The following is a 13,750-nucleotide window of genomic DNA, read 5'->3' on the forward strand; positions in this document are numbered from 1 at the left end:
GGGTTGCGGGGGGAGGTGCCTAATCCTCCTAACTACCCTAGCAGTGTTCAGTATTCTCCCTCATGTTCACTCTGACAATGATTTGAGAAAGCTGATACATTTCCTGAATAGGGAAACATTAATAGTGTTGTTTCTTTCTTCAAAAACTATTTATGGCACATCAAGCTAGACCCTAGGGGGAATCCAAGAAGACTGACTACAATACATTCTTTGCCTACAAATGATTCATCCCCCACCCATAAGGCCTCAACATACATAATCTGTCTCAAGGCAGGATATGTAGGGAGTTCTAAAGTGTCTAAAGCATATTTAGCTGAGAGGATTGGGGCAGATTTTACTCCTCAGTTTGCATTTGAACTTGGTCTTGGAGGGTGGGTAAGAATGTAGAAGAATGGAAATGGAAGCAGGCCGTTCCACCTGGAGAATAGGCATGCGGAGGCTGTAGGGACAAGATTTAATAGTGGCTTCTCCAAACTGCAGGAAGACTGCTTTGTTTGGGAATCTTTTGACTCTTTCCTCAAACTGTCCTGGAAAGATCCCTACTTGTCCCATTTGCTTCCTTTGAGGGCAGAGACTTGTTTTACTTACTTTGGTATTCCCATAGCCCATCATGGAGTATTTTGTAAGTAATAGGTACTAAATCAACATTGACTAAATAAAAATATATTTTACATTTATTTTTAATAAGTGTATGTTTACAGTTATGGATGTATGTAAAATATATGTAAAATATATGAAATATAAATATAAATATATATAAATATATGTGAAATACATATAATTTACATGTGTAGCAGTGTAAAATTTCCTATAGTCTGGTGGATTCTTAGTTTGAGCCTCAGCCATGGTTTGTTGAACTGAAATAGAAGTGACAGGTCACCAAAAGTTAGTATCTCCGACTCAGTGAGGAGGGAGGGCCTCTCCTAAGGGAGAGCTCTTCCTTAGAGAAAGTACCCAAGCATTCCCAGTTGGGCCCAGTCACAAAGGTAAGGTCATCAAAGCGATGGCATCATTATCAAAAGTCCTATTATTTGTCAGCTTTCTTACTTGACCCAATATTGTCCTTGCCTCCCAGGGAGTTCAGGCTTTAATCCCAGGGAGGGGATTTAAGTAGTTGCCTCTCAAACTGTTATTTGAATATGAATCACCTGGGATTCTTGTTAAAATTCAGATTCTGATGTAGGGACCTGAGATTCTGCATTTATTTTTTATTTTTTTTATGGTAAGTTGTTTATTGTAAGATAATTTACAAACATCTTACTGTCTTTATTGGTTAAACAATGGCAAAAATTTCTTCTGACAAGGACAGCAGTAAGCTAAAAATAAAGTCAGCTGGCTGAATTTTTCTTCTTTACCTCTTGTCTGAGGATGAAACTTGGTTTTCATTAATCCAGAGCTGCTGCACCAGAGATGATTTCAATCAACTCCTTCGTGATGACAGCCTGGCAGGTGCGATTGAACGTCAAAGTCAGTTTGTCAATCATCTCGGAAGCGTTCTTGCTGGCGTTGTCCATAGCTGTCATCCTGGCACTTTGCTCACTCGTGGTGGACTCCTTCAGCAAATAGTAGATGATGTTGGCCAAATTGTATTCTTGGTAATTCTGCAGCACGTCGGCATCGACATCATCATAGATGCTCATGCTCTCAGCACTTGCAACGGTTTCAAGGGAAAATATGGGCTTTTCTTCTGTCTTGTATGAGATAACAGACCTGAACCAATTAAAGATGATAGACCCTTCATCAAATTCATATCCAGAATTTAGCAGTTCAAGGACAATGACAGATGCATCGCCAAAAGTAGGAGGTTTTCTTCCCACTTCTTTGAAGGACACCAGAAACTGGTCCGAGTGAGTCCTATGAAGTATACCCCTGATTTTATCACCAATTCCAACAAGCATGACTTCCTTCCTGGCTGCTGTGAGCAGTGGCCACCTCATTTTTCATCTGTTTAGCAACCGAGGGATGAATAGCACCACAGAGCCCTCAATCTGAGGACACACTGATAAGCAGGTGCTTCTTCTTGTCTTCAGGCACCTTAATATCAGCTTTTTCATACAGAGCTAAAGATCCTATCCTGTACACTGGAGCTGGTTTCCGCTCCCTCTCAGCTCGGGCATATTTTGCTGCTGCTACCATTTTCATAGACTTGGTGATTTTCTGGATGTTTTTGATTGACTTTAGTCATCTGGTAATATCTTTTAAAGTTGCCATATTTCGAACTTGGATCCATTGCGGCTGCACTGTCCAGCCCGAGAGCACAGCGACACCCACCTGAGAGAACATGGTGGTCTTTAATTTTTTTTTTTTTAATTTCTTTTCAGTGTTCCAGAATTCATTGTTTATGCACCACACCCAGTGCTCCATGAAACACATGCCCTCCATAATACCCACCACCAGGCTCACCCAACCCCCCACTCCCCTCCTCTCCACAACCCTCAGATTGTTTCTGAGTCCACAGTCTCTCAGGGTTCGTCTCCCCCTCCAATTTCCCCCAACTCACTTCTCCTCTCCATCTCTCCATGTCCTCCATGTTATTCCTTATGCTCCACAAATAAGCAAAACCATATGATAAGTGACTCTCTCTGCTTGAATTATTTCACTCAGCATAATCTCTTCCAGTCCCGTCCATGTTGATACAAAAGTTGGGTATTCATCCTTTCTGATGGAGGTATAGTACTCCATAGTATATATGGACCACATCTTCTTTAGCCATTCTTCCATTGAAGGGCATCTTGGTTCTTTCCACAGTTTGGCGACTGTGGCCATTGCTGCTATAAACATTGGGGTACAGATGGCCCTTCTTTTCACTACATCTGTATCTTTGGGGTAAATACCCAGTAGTGTAATGGCAGGATCATAGGGAAGCTCTATTTTTAATTTCTTGAGGAATCTCCACACTGTTCTCCAAAGTGGCTGCACCAACTTGCATTCCCACCAACAGTGTAAGAGGGTTCCCCCTTCTCCACATCCTCTCCAACACTTGTTGTTTACTGTCTCATTGATTTTGGCCATTCTAACTGGTGTGAGGTGGTATCTCAATGTGGTTTTGATTTGAATCTCCCTGATGGCTAGTGATGATGAACATTTTTTCATGCATCTGTTAGCCCTTTGTATGTCTTCATTGGAGAAGTGTCTGTTCATGTCTTCTGCCCATTTTTTGACATGATTATCTGTTTTGTGTGTGTTGAGTTTGAGGAGTTCTTTATAGATCCTGGATAGCAGCCCTTTGCGAATATCTTCTCCCATTCTGTGGGTTCCCTCTTTGTTTTGTTGACTGTTTCCTTTGCTGTGCAGAAGCTTTTGCTCTTGATAAAGCCCCAAAAATTCATTTTTGCTTTTGTTTCCTTTGCCTTTGGAGACATGTCTTGAAGGAAGTTACTGTGGCCAGTGTCGAAGAGGTTACTGCCTATGTTCTCCTCTAGGATTCTGATGGATTCCTGCTTCAGGTTGAGGTCTTTTATCCATTTCGAGTTTATCTTTGTGTATGGTGTAAGGGAATGGTCAAGTTTCATTCTTTACACATAGCTGTCCAGTTTTCCCAGCACCATTTATTGAAGAGACTTTTTCCACTGTATATTTTTTCCTACTTTGTCAAAGATTATTTGACCATAGAGTTGAGGGTCCATATCTGGGCTCTCTACTCTGTTCCACTGGTCTATGTGTCTGTTTTTGTGCCAGGACCATGTTGTCTTGGTGATCATAGCTTTGTAGTAAAGCTTGAAATCAGGCAATGTGATGCTCCCAGTTTTGTTTTTCTTTTTCAACATTTCCTTAGCAATTTGGGGTCTCTTTTGATTCCATACAAATTTAAGGATTGATTGCTCTGGCTCTTTGAAAAATACTGGTGGTATTTTGATCAGAATGGCATTGAAAGTATAGATTGCTCTAGGCAGTATAGACATTTTAACAGTGTTTATTCTTCTAATCCATGAGCATGGAATGGTCTTCCATCTTTTTGTGTCTTCTTCAATTTCTTTCATGAATGTCCTGTAGTTCCTCGAGTACAGATCCTTTACCTCTCAGCCTTCCCTTTGAGATCAGGAACACGACAAAGATGCCCACTCTCACCACTCTTGTTCAACATAGTATTAGAAGTCCTAGCAACAGCAATCAGACAACAAAGAGAAATAATAGGTATTCGAATTGGCAATGAAGAAATCAAACTCTGTCTCTTCACAGATGACATGATACTTTATATGGAAAACCCAAAAGACTCCACCCCCAAACTACTAGAACTCATACAGCAATTCAGCAATGTGGCAGGATACAAAATCAATGTACAGAAATCAGTTGCTTTCTTATACACAAACAATGAAAATAAAGAAAGGGAAATTAGAGAATCAATTCCATTTACTATAACACCAAGAACCATAAGATAACTGAGATTCTACAATTCTGATAAGTCTACCAAACGCTGCTTATCCACGTTTTGAAGAGCAGGAGTGCCAAGACATGGAACACAAATGGCCCTGCCAGGGAGCCCTCTACTGGGAGAGAAGGGAGCCTTCCATGTGGCTTCTCCACACAGCTGTGCCGCTTTGTCTTGTCAGTGCTTGCAAACCCTCCATGGCCACTGTCTGCGAAGGCAGCAGGCACTACCAAGGTTAGAGCTGGGGAAGAGGAAAGAAATGAGAGCTGACTAGATGGTTAACTGGTTGTGCTTGGAGTCTGCATAAAACATTACCTGAACTCCCAAAAGAATTTGGGGGAACTTTTCAGATTAGGGTCCTGTGTGAGCAAGTGGGGAAAAGTGACCATAGAATCTGGACTAGTAACTACTAATATGACCCCTTTAGCATGTTAGTAACAGTTAGTTGTATGAGTATGGGAATTTTATAGGTGATTTTTTTCTTTTTTTTCTATTTGTCATATTTTTTCAAACTCTTATAATCTATTTATCTATTTTCATTTTGAAAAAGAACCCAATAAAACCTTTCTAGAGAATTAACACAATGCTTTTCTCTAATGGAAACTTCACATACATATTTATGAATATATTGTTTGTTTTCTAATTATGAATGTAGTATATAATTATTACAAAGTGTTCCAAAGTTTCAGCAATATATAATGTAGAAAGTGAAAGCCCGTGGGTAATGCCATAGTTCTTATGTACTTTTAAATCAAATTTGATCCATAATACCACTATTAAATTTTGGTAATCTTATGAATTGACTTTTGAATTATGGAATATGATCAGCTTGGTCTGATGTACCTTCTCCTCTAGAATGTGTTGAAAATACAAAGGCATTTTTTTTTTTATTACTTATATAGCTCCTCTTAAATTTTCTTCAACCTGATCCAAACTTCTGTCCGTATGGTGTTATTTCACCTTACTGTCTCACTAATGATTAAGGAAGAAGCAAGGATCTCTCTTCTGGACTTAATTCCAATCAAGAAATTTTTATCTTTAAAAATAAATAAAAATGTTTTTAGTGGAGCACTTATTATGCTCTTTATTTTGTTCTTTGTGCATGTGTTTCCCTTATTTCCCCTATTAGTTTATAAACCTCATAAAGACAGAGCCTACATCTCAGTCACCTTTGTATCTCCCAGAGCACTTAATGAGTGCCTTGCACATAGAAAGCAGTCAGTGAATTATACTGACTGAAAAGTTAGAAAGCAAAAAGGAACCTAAAAGTTTAAAGTTGTTACTTTTTAAGAAAGGGACAATTGACAGAGAGAAATGAGTACTTTGCATTTTGGAAAAGCAGATTTCAAAAGTTCCCAAAAATCATAGGGGAGGGAGAAAACAGGGATTTCTATGTCGTATCTTCAAAAGAAAGGATGATATTAAATAGTCTCAGGCACTGAGAAGTAAGTCAATCAGAGAAAGACAATTATCACGCGACCTCACTCATATGTGGAATTTCTCATTGGAAGTCTCATTGTTAGTGTATAGAAATGCAACTGATTTCTGTGCATTGATTTTATATCCTGCCACATTGCCGAATTCCTGTATGAGTTCTAGCAACCTTGGGGTGGAGTCTTTTGGGTTTTCCACATAGGGTATCATGTCATATGTGAAGAGTGAGAGTTTGACTTCTTCTTTGCCCATTTGGATGCCTTTTATTTCTTTCTGTTGTCTGATAGGTGAGACTAGAACTTCTAGTACTATGTTGAACAACAGCGGTGATACTAGACAGCCCTGACATGTTCCTGACCTTAGGGGAAAAGCTCTTAGTTTTTCTGCATTGAGAATGATAGTCACTGTGGGCTTTTCATATATTGCTTTTATGATGTTAAGATATATTCTCTCTATCCCTATGCTGTGAAGAGTTTTAATCAAGAAAGAATGCTGTGCTTTGTCAAATGCTTTTTCTCCATCTACTGAGAGGATCATATTGTTCTTGTCCTTTTTTTTATTATGGAGTGTATCACATTGATTGATTTGTGGATGTTGAACCAACCTCGCAGTCCTGGAATAAATCTCACTTGGTCGTGGTGAATAATCTTTTTAATGTACTGTTAGAACATATTGGCTAGGATCTTGGTAAGAATTTTGACATCCATGTTCATTAGGGATATTGGTCTGTAATTCTCCTTTTTGGTGCGGTCTTTGTCTGGTTTTGGGATTAAAGTAATGTTGTTCTCATAGAAAGAGTTTGGAAATTTTCCTTCCATTTCTGTTTTTTGAAGCATCTTGAGAGGAATATGTATTCTTCTTTAGATGTTTGGTAAAATTCCCCTGGGAAGCCATCTGACCCTGAACTCTAGTTTGTTGGGAGATTTTTGGTTACTACTTTAATTTTCTTGCTGGTTATGTGTCGGTTCGGGTTTTCTATTTCTTCCTGTTTCAGTTTTGGTAATTTATACATCTCTGGGAATGCACCTACTTCTTCCAGATTGCCTAATGTGTCAGCATATAGTTACTCATAATATGTTCTTATAGTTATTTGTATTTCTGTGGTGTTGGTTGTGATCTCTCCTCTCTCATTCATGATTTTATTTATTTGGGTCTATTCTCTTTTTTTTACATAAGTCTGGCCAGGGGTTTATGGATCTTGTTAATTCTTTTGAAGAACCAACTCCTAGTTTCATTTATCTGTTGTACTATTATTTTGGTTTCTATTTCATTGATTTCCACTCAAATCTTTATTAATTCTCTTCTTCTGATTTAGACCTTATTTGCCAGTCTTTCTCCAGCTTCTTTAGGAGTAAGGTTAGGTTGTGTATTTGAGGACTTTCATGTTTCTTGAGGAAAACTTGTAGTGCTATATACTTCCCTCTTAGGACTGCCTTTGCTGCATCCCAAAGATTTCAGCAGTTGTATTTTCATTTAATTTGTTTCCCTGAATTTCTTTTTAAAGATTTTATTTCTTTGACAGCAAGAGAGGGACAACGAGACAGGAACATGAGCAGAGGAGTGGGAGAGGGAAAGCAGGCTTCCTGCTGAGCAAGGAGCCTGATGTAGGGCTCGATCCCAGGACCCTGGGATCATGACCTGAGCCAAAGACAGACACTTAATGACTGAGCCACCCAGGTGCCTGTGTTTCCCTGAATTTTTAAAATTCTTCTTTAATTTCCTAGTTGACCCATTCATTCTTTAGTAGGATGCCCATTAGCCTCCATGTATGTGAGATTTTTCTAAATTTCCTCTTGTGATTGACTTGCAATTACAAAGCACTATGGTCTGAAAATATGCAAGGAATGATACTCATCCTTTGGTACTGGTTGAGACCTGATTTGTGGCCCATCCTTTGGTACTGGTTGTGACCTGATATGTGATCAGTTCTGAAGATTGTTCCATGTGCACTCCCTAAGAATGTGTCTTCTGTTGCTTTAGGACAGAATGTTCTGAATATATCTATGAAGTCCCTCTGGTCCAGTGTGTCATTAAAGCCCTTGTTTCCTTCTTGATCTTCTGCTTAGATGATCTGTTCATTACAGCGAGGAGGGTGTTAAAATCTCCTACTATTACAGTATTATTATCAATGGGTTTCTTTAAATGTTTTTATTAATTGGTTTATATAATTGGCTGCTCCCATGTTAGGGACATAAATATTTACAATTGTTAGAGCTTCTTATTGGATAGACCCTTTAATTATCATATAGTGTCCTTCCTCATCTCTTATTACAGTCTTTGGTTTAAAATCTAATTTGTCTCTTATAAGGATTGCCTCCCCAGCTTTCTTTTGAGGTCCATTAGCATGACAAATCGTTTTCCACCCACTCACTTCCAATCTGGAGGTGTTTTGGGGTCTAAAATGAGTATCTTGCAGACAGCATATCAATGGGTCTTGCTTTTTTATCCAATCTGATACCCTGTGTTTTTGGATTGGAGCATTTGGCCCATTTACATTCAGAATAACTATTGAAAGATATTAATTAAGTGCCATTGTATTACCTGTAAAATCTCTGTTTCTGTATATTGTATTTGTTCCTTCTGGTCAATGTTACTTTTGGGCTCTCTCTTTGCTTTAAATATCCCCTTTAATATTTCTTGCAGGGCTGGTTCAGTGATCACAAGTTCTTTTAGTTTGTTTTTCCTGGAAGATTTTATCTCTCCTATTTTGATTGACAGACTTTCTGGATAAAATATTCTTGGTTGCATATTTTTCTCACTTAGCACCCTGAATATTTCATGTCAGTCCTTTCTGGTCTGCCAACTCTCGTGGTTAGGTCTGCTGCCAATCTTATGATTCTAACCTTGTAGTTTACAGACCTCTTGTCTCGAGCTGCTTTCAGGATTTTGTTTTTGTCTCTGAGATTTACAAGTTTCACTATTATATGTCTTGTGTTGAACTATTTTTATTGATTTTTGAGGGGAATTCTCTGTCCCTTCTGGGCTTAAATTTAAATGTCTGTTTCCTTCCCCAGATTAAGGAAATTCTCTGCTATTATATTCTCCAACATGCCTTCTGCCCCTCCCTGTCTCTCTCGCTTTCCACTTCTTCTGGGATCCTAATTATTCTAATATTGTTTCACTTTATGTATCATTTGTCTCTCGAATTCTCCCTTCGTGATCCAGTAGTCGTTTATCTCTCTTTTTCTCAGTTTCCTTATTCTTCATCATTTTGTCATCTATATCACTAGCTCTGTCTTGTGCTTCATTTATTCTAGCAATTAGAGCCTCTCTTTTTTATTGTACCTCATTAATAGTCTTTTTTTATTTTGACTTGACTGGATTTTAGTTCTTTTATTTCTCCAGAAAGGGATTTCCTAGTGTCTCCTATGCTTTTTTCAAGCCCAGCTAGTATCTTTATAATTGTTATTCTGAAATCTAGTTCTGACATCTTACTTACATCCATACTGATCAGGTCCATGGCAGTCAGTACTCCCTCTTGTTCTCTTTTTTATGGTGAGTTTTTCTGTCTTGTCATTCTGTCCAGAGAAGAATAGATGAACAAGAGAACAAAATACTGAAATGACAACAATGACCCTAGAGAAATATACACTAAACAAATCAGAAGAGACCCGAACCAAAAGAAAAAAAATGGTAAAAATTAAAGAAGAAAGAATATAATCTAACAGGTGAACAGAATAGAGCAATACACTGAATCCTGTGTGTATTTTGGTTTCCTCGTTAGGAAACTAGATCTCAAAATTGTAAAGAAAGAAAAACTTGTATATACATAAAAATAAAATTAAATATAATGAAAAGATAGAATATAACTGTAAAAAATGAAAATGAAAAATGATTTTTAAGAGAGTTGATAAGATAAGAAATTGATTGGAAAAGAAAAGAGAAAAAAATTAAAATTGAAAGACTAAAGAATTGTAGGGAAAAAAACCACATGAAATCTATATATTATTTTCCCCTAGCACTGGAGTTTTGCAGTTCTCTATGATTGGTAAACTTGATCTTAGCTGGATATTCTTGCTGTTCTTCTGGGGCAGGGGCTTGTTGCATTGAATGAATACAGTTTTACACTTTAATCAGATGTATACACCATAAGTCTAGAAGGCATAATTAGCATGCATAATGATAGATTAAGGGCCAACAGAACTTAACAGGTAAAATCAAATTGGCTGAAGTTAATATGATAAAATGTAACTGAAGATTAATAAAAAATCCTGTATTTCCATTCAGTAATTCAATCATCCATAAACAGGGAGAGCTTATTGAACAGCAGTTGATATGAAAAAAGACCTAGATTTTCAATTGGTCAAATGCTCACTATGACCACATAGTTGGCAGAAAAACAAATGTAATTCATCCACCCCACCCAGGCAAATAAAGGCTTATTTTATTGAATAATGATGGAGGCCATTATGTACAGACAAAAGAGGGGAGCCTTAGTTCGTGGTCTCAGTCCTGTTCTCTTCCTTGACCTGGACCTATTCCTCCCAGCACTTATGTGCTTCCTTGACCTTAGACCCGTGTGTCTCAGCCTGGTCAGCCAGCATTTTCTTGCTGCCCTTGTTGGCCTCCAGCTTATGGATGTGTTCCATAAAAATCAGCTTGTTTTTAAACACATTCTCCTTCACCTTCAAGTACAGGCTGTGATACATGCAGTTGTCAGTCTTCTTATACTCACTTTATCTCCCGAGCAGCCAGCTCTGAACTTCTCATGCAGGTTACTTCTCAGGCATTTGGCAGTGCCCTTTGCATACTTGTGCCTGTTATACCTGCCTTTACAGCAGGGCAAGGTGTTTATTCAGCACTGAGTGTGGGAATGGGCAGTGAATGTTTTCTGAATGATCAGTCCATCTTTGATTAGCCTCCAATTCCACTGATAGGAGTTGGTGTGGGTGATTTCATTTGCCTCATTGGGTTCCAACCAGACCTTTTTACCACAGAGAAGGATACTATAAGTGAGCCTTTTTTGAAACCTCAAGGCTGCTGTTCAGTTTTCAATAAGCAGTTCTAGGAAGCAGATCAGAGAAGATAACCAGTCCTGCTCTTACTATGTACTGATTCATATTCTCAGGCTCCACCCATGCAACACACACTTACTCAGCACCTCCCAGAAATAGCTAGCTGGTCAGTGCTGCATGGTAATAGAGATAATCAAGGACTTGAGGGGTTTTTTGGCTGATGTTTTATCATATTTGGGCTGAGTTCTGGTGCCACATTTTTGAGATATCGATGAACTATACCTTAACTGGATGCAGGAGAGTTTTATTTATTTAAATATTTGTGTTAAGTTATTATAGTATTTATAAATGCTTAAATGTTGATGAAATTGATGGATAAAAATTCTTCGCAACAATCCTGCCAAGCACATGTTTTATTCCTTCTTACGAAAATGAAAAACAAAGTCTAAGAGAGGTCAAGTAACCTGCCTATAGTAACACCACTAATTAGTGGCAGAGTCGGTTTGAATTCATTTTCGTTTGACTCCAAAAATCCATGCTTTTTCTAATGTGCTATTCATACCATTGTATTAAAAATAAATGCTTTCTTTTTCTGATTTATTGATGTAAGAATAGTAAAAGACTTACAAACTCAGAGCCCAGAAATACATGTATGGTCAATTAACTTACAACAAAGGAGCCAGGAATATACAATGGGAAAAGGACAGTCTCTTCAATAAATAGTGTTGGGAAAACTGGACAGCCACATGAAAAAGAATAAAGCTGGGCCACTATTTGACATCATATACAAAAATTAATTAAAAATGGATTAGGATTTGAACATCAGACCTGAAGTCTAGTAGAAAATAGGCAGTAAGCTCCTTGACACTGGTCATGATGATGATTTTTTTTTTTTAGGGGGTTGATATAATATTTGAGAAATAATAAATAATCCTGCATATCATATATTTACAATTTTTTCTATAACCCTCCAGATATGCTATTTTTTTCTCTAAACTTTTCCCTTCAGGCTGCAACTTTATTACATATAATTCAAGTTAGGGTACATAAAATTATAGTTTTCAAAATAAGTAAGTTTTATTGACTGAGTGAGTCACTATATAGAAACTTATTGTAATGAAAATATAAATCATCTGTTTTCAGTAGGCTCAGTTAATAGTATTGTGGTTTGATATGGTAATGGATATATACATAAATATACTTCATAGAAAATAAAATGCATAAGTAATAGAAATACATTAATATTTTAAACTACTCATTTTCCCTAGAGACATAATCACTAGTGCCAAAAATTTGTATGTACAGTCATGGTAATAACCACATCAGTAGCTTTGACTGACAAATTTTGATTAGTGATCCTTAAGTGCATATTTCAGTGAAAAAATATGAATAATACTTTGAGATAATTCCCCTTACCCACATAAAACAACCTGGCCATCTTCCAATGGAAGGGAAAATGTGATATCTTAGAAGAGACTTCGGGGACTTATATGAAATTACACTTTAATCACTTCTTTTAAAAGGAGAGTGCACCATTGCATGAATTTATACACACACACACACACACACACACACACACACACACTATCACCAACACCACCAACACCCCACCATCAACACCAGCAATAAAAACTTCTAAAGGGAGATCTGTAGTTTGGACAACATGTTTCTTGATCAGCATCCCTGAACTGTTAGGGCTCCCACACTGCTGGGGGGAAAATGCTCTGTATTTAATGTGAAAGCCCCAGCTGTCTATTTCTTAGAGGAACATTTGTTTTTCAGAACATGATTTCGGCTTCCGATGACTCTGGCTGTAACACCATCGCTGACCCAACAGCCAGCCCCAGCATGTCTTTTAGCAGAGAGAGTGTCATGAAGGATTAGGCTGGGATGTTGAGACAATGGTTATGGAAGTTAAGTTTTTAAAATCCGTGAAGTTCATTGGTAAGGGCTAACATGGTGACTGGCAATGACAGAAATACAATCTTAAACCCAGTGGGGAAGAGAAGTATTTTAAAACATTCTTCAGGCCTTTGGTTTCTCTCATCTGCCTTTTCTCTAAAGCATCTAGATTAAAGAATGAAATTTTTAAATTTTCACTTTCCTCTACTTTTATTGTCTTTATTCTCATAGCCTGGGCTGGAGTAGGAGGTTTGAAATTGATGAGAAATATTATGAGTTGTCTTGTGCTCTGGTGAAGAATGCAGTCTTTACCAGAAGCAGCATGGGTTTGAATCCTGTTTTTGCCACTGATTCTGTTAAGAGGCACTTTTCTAGGCACTGGGAACGTAGCAGTAAAAAAAGACAAAATCTCCACTATCAGGAACAATATTTAGTAGCTTTAGGACATTACTCTGTAATTCAGCTTCCTCCTCAATGGCAACTATAAAGGCATCTACCTCTTGAGCATGTTTTAAGCCTTCACTGAGTTAATATATACAAAATCCTTAGTCCAGAGGTTAGCCATCAAAAACATTTCATAAATGTTAAATATTACATTTAACACCTTTTTTTCAGTTGAGGGGGGATGCTGTTGACTTGTATTCTTGTGAAGTGTAACACACACTCTTGTACCTGGGTTCCCTTTTCAGGCTCGGCTTTCGGGGGAACCCAAACTGACACAGCCCTTCATTGGTGGTGTGTGTTCCTCATATCTTCTCCCACTCAGTTGCTTGCATTTCACTTTTTTAATGGGACTTTTTAATGAAAAGAAGTTCTTAATTTTAATGTAGACCAATTTCTCAATCCTATGTCAAATGTTTTTGTGTCTTAATTATGAAATTCTTCACCACCCTATTATCATGAAGATAAGAATCTTCTATATTTTTCTCCAAACTTCTACTTGTTTTTGGAGTTACAGTCTATCTGGAATCAATTTTGTGTATGGTAAGAGATATAGGAAGTTTCTCCTTTTTTACATTGGAATGCTTAGTTGACTGTGGTAGGCAGAATGATGGCCTTGCAAAGATGTCCATGTCCTAATCACAGAGAT

The 13,750-nt window shown here is 37.7% G+C and overlaps 2 pseudogenes across 1 annotated transcript; both read right to left on the reverse strand.

Annotated features, from left to right (window-relative positions):
- Positions 1-1,200: 1,200 nt before the first annotated feature.
- Positions 1,201-2,283, reverse strand: LOC111148196 (annotated as a pseudogene). The gene has a single exon (XR_002640678.1). The product of XR_002640678.1 is annotated as an ATP synthase subunit gamma, mitochondrial-like (transcript).
- A 7,995-nt stretch (positions 2,284-10,278) lies between these two features.
- The window catches only part of LOC111146536, a 30,825-nt pseudogene continuing 27,353 nt past the window's right edge, over positions 10,279-13,750 (reverse strand).

Source organism: Enhydra lutris, unplaced genomic scaffold (assembly GCF_002288905.1).
Source record: "Enhydra lutris kenyoni isolate GAN:26980312 unplaced genomic scaffold, ASM228890v2 scaffoldscaffold2, whole genome shotgun sequence".
Lineage (NCBI taxonomy): Eukaryota > Metazoa > Chordata > Mammalia > Carnivora > Mustelidae > Enhydra > Enhydra lutris.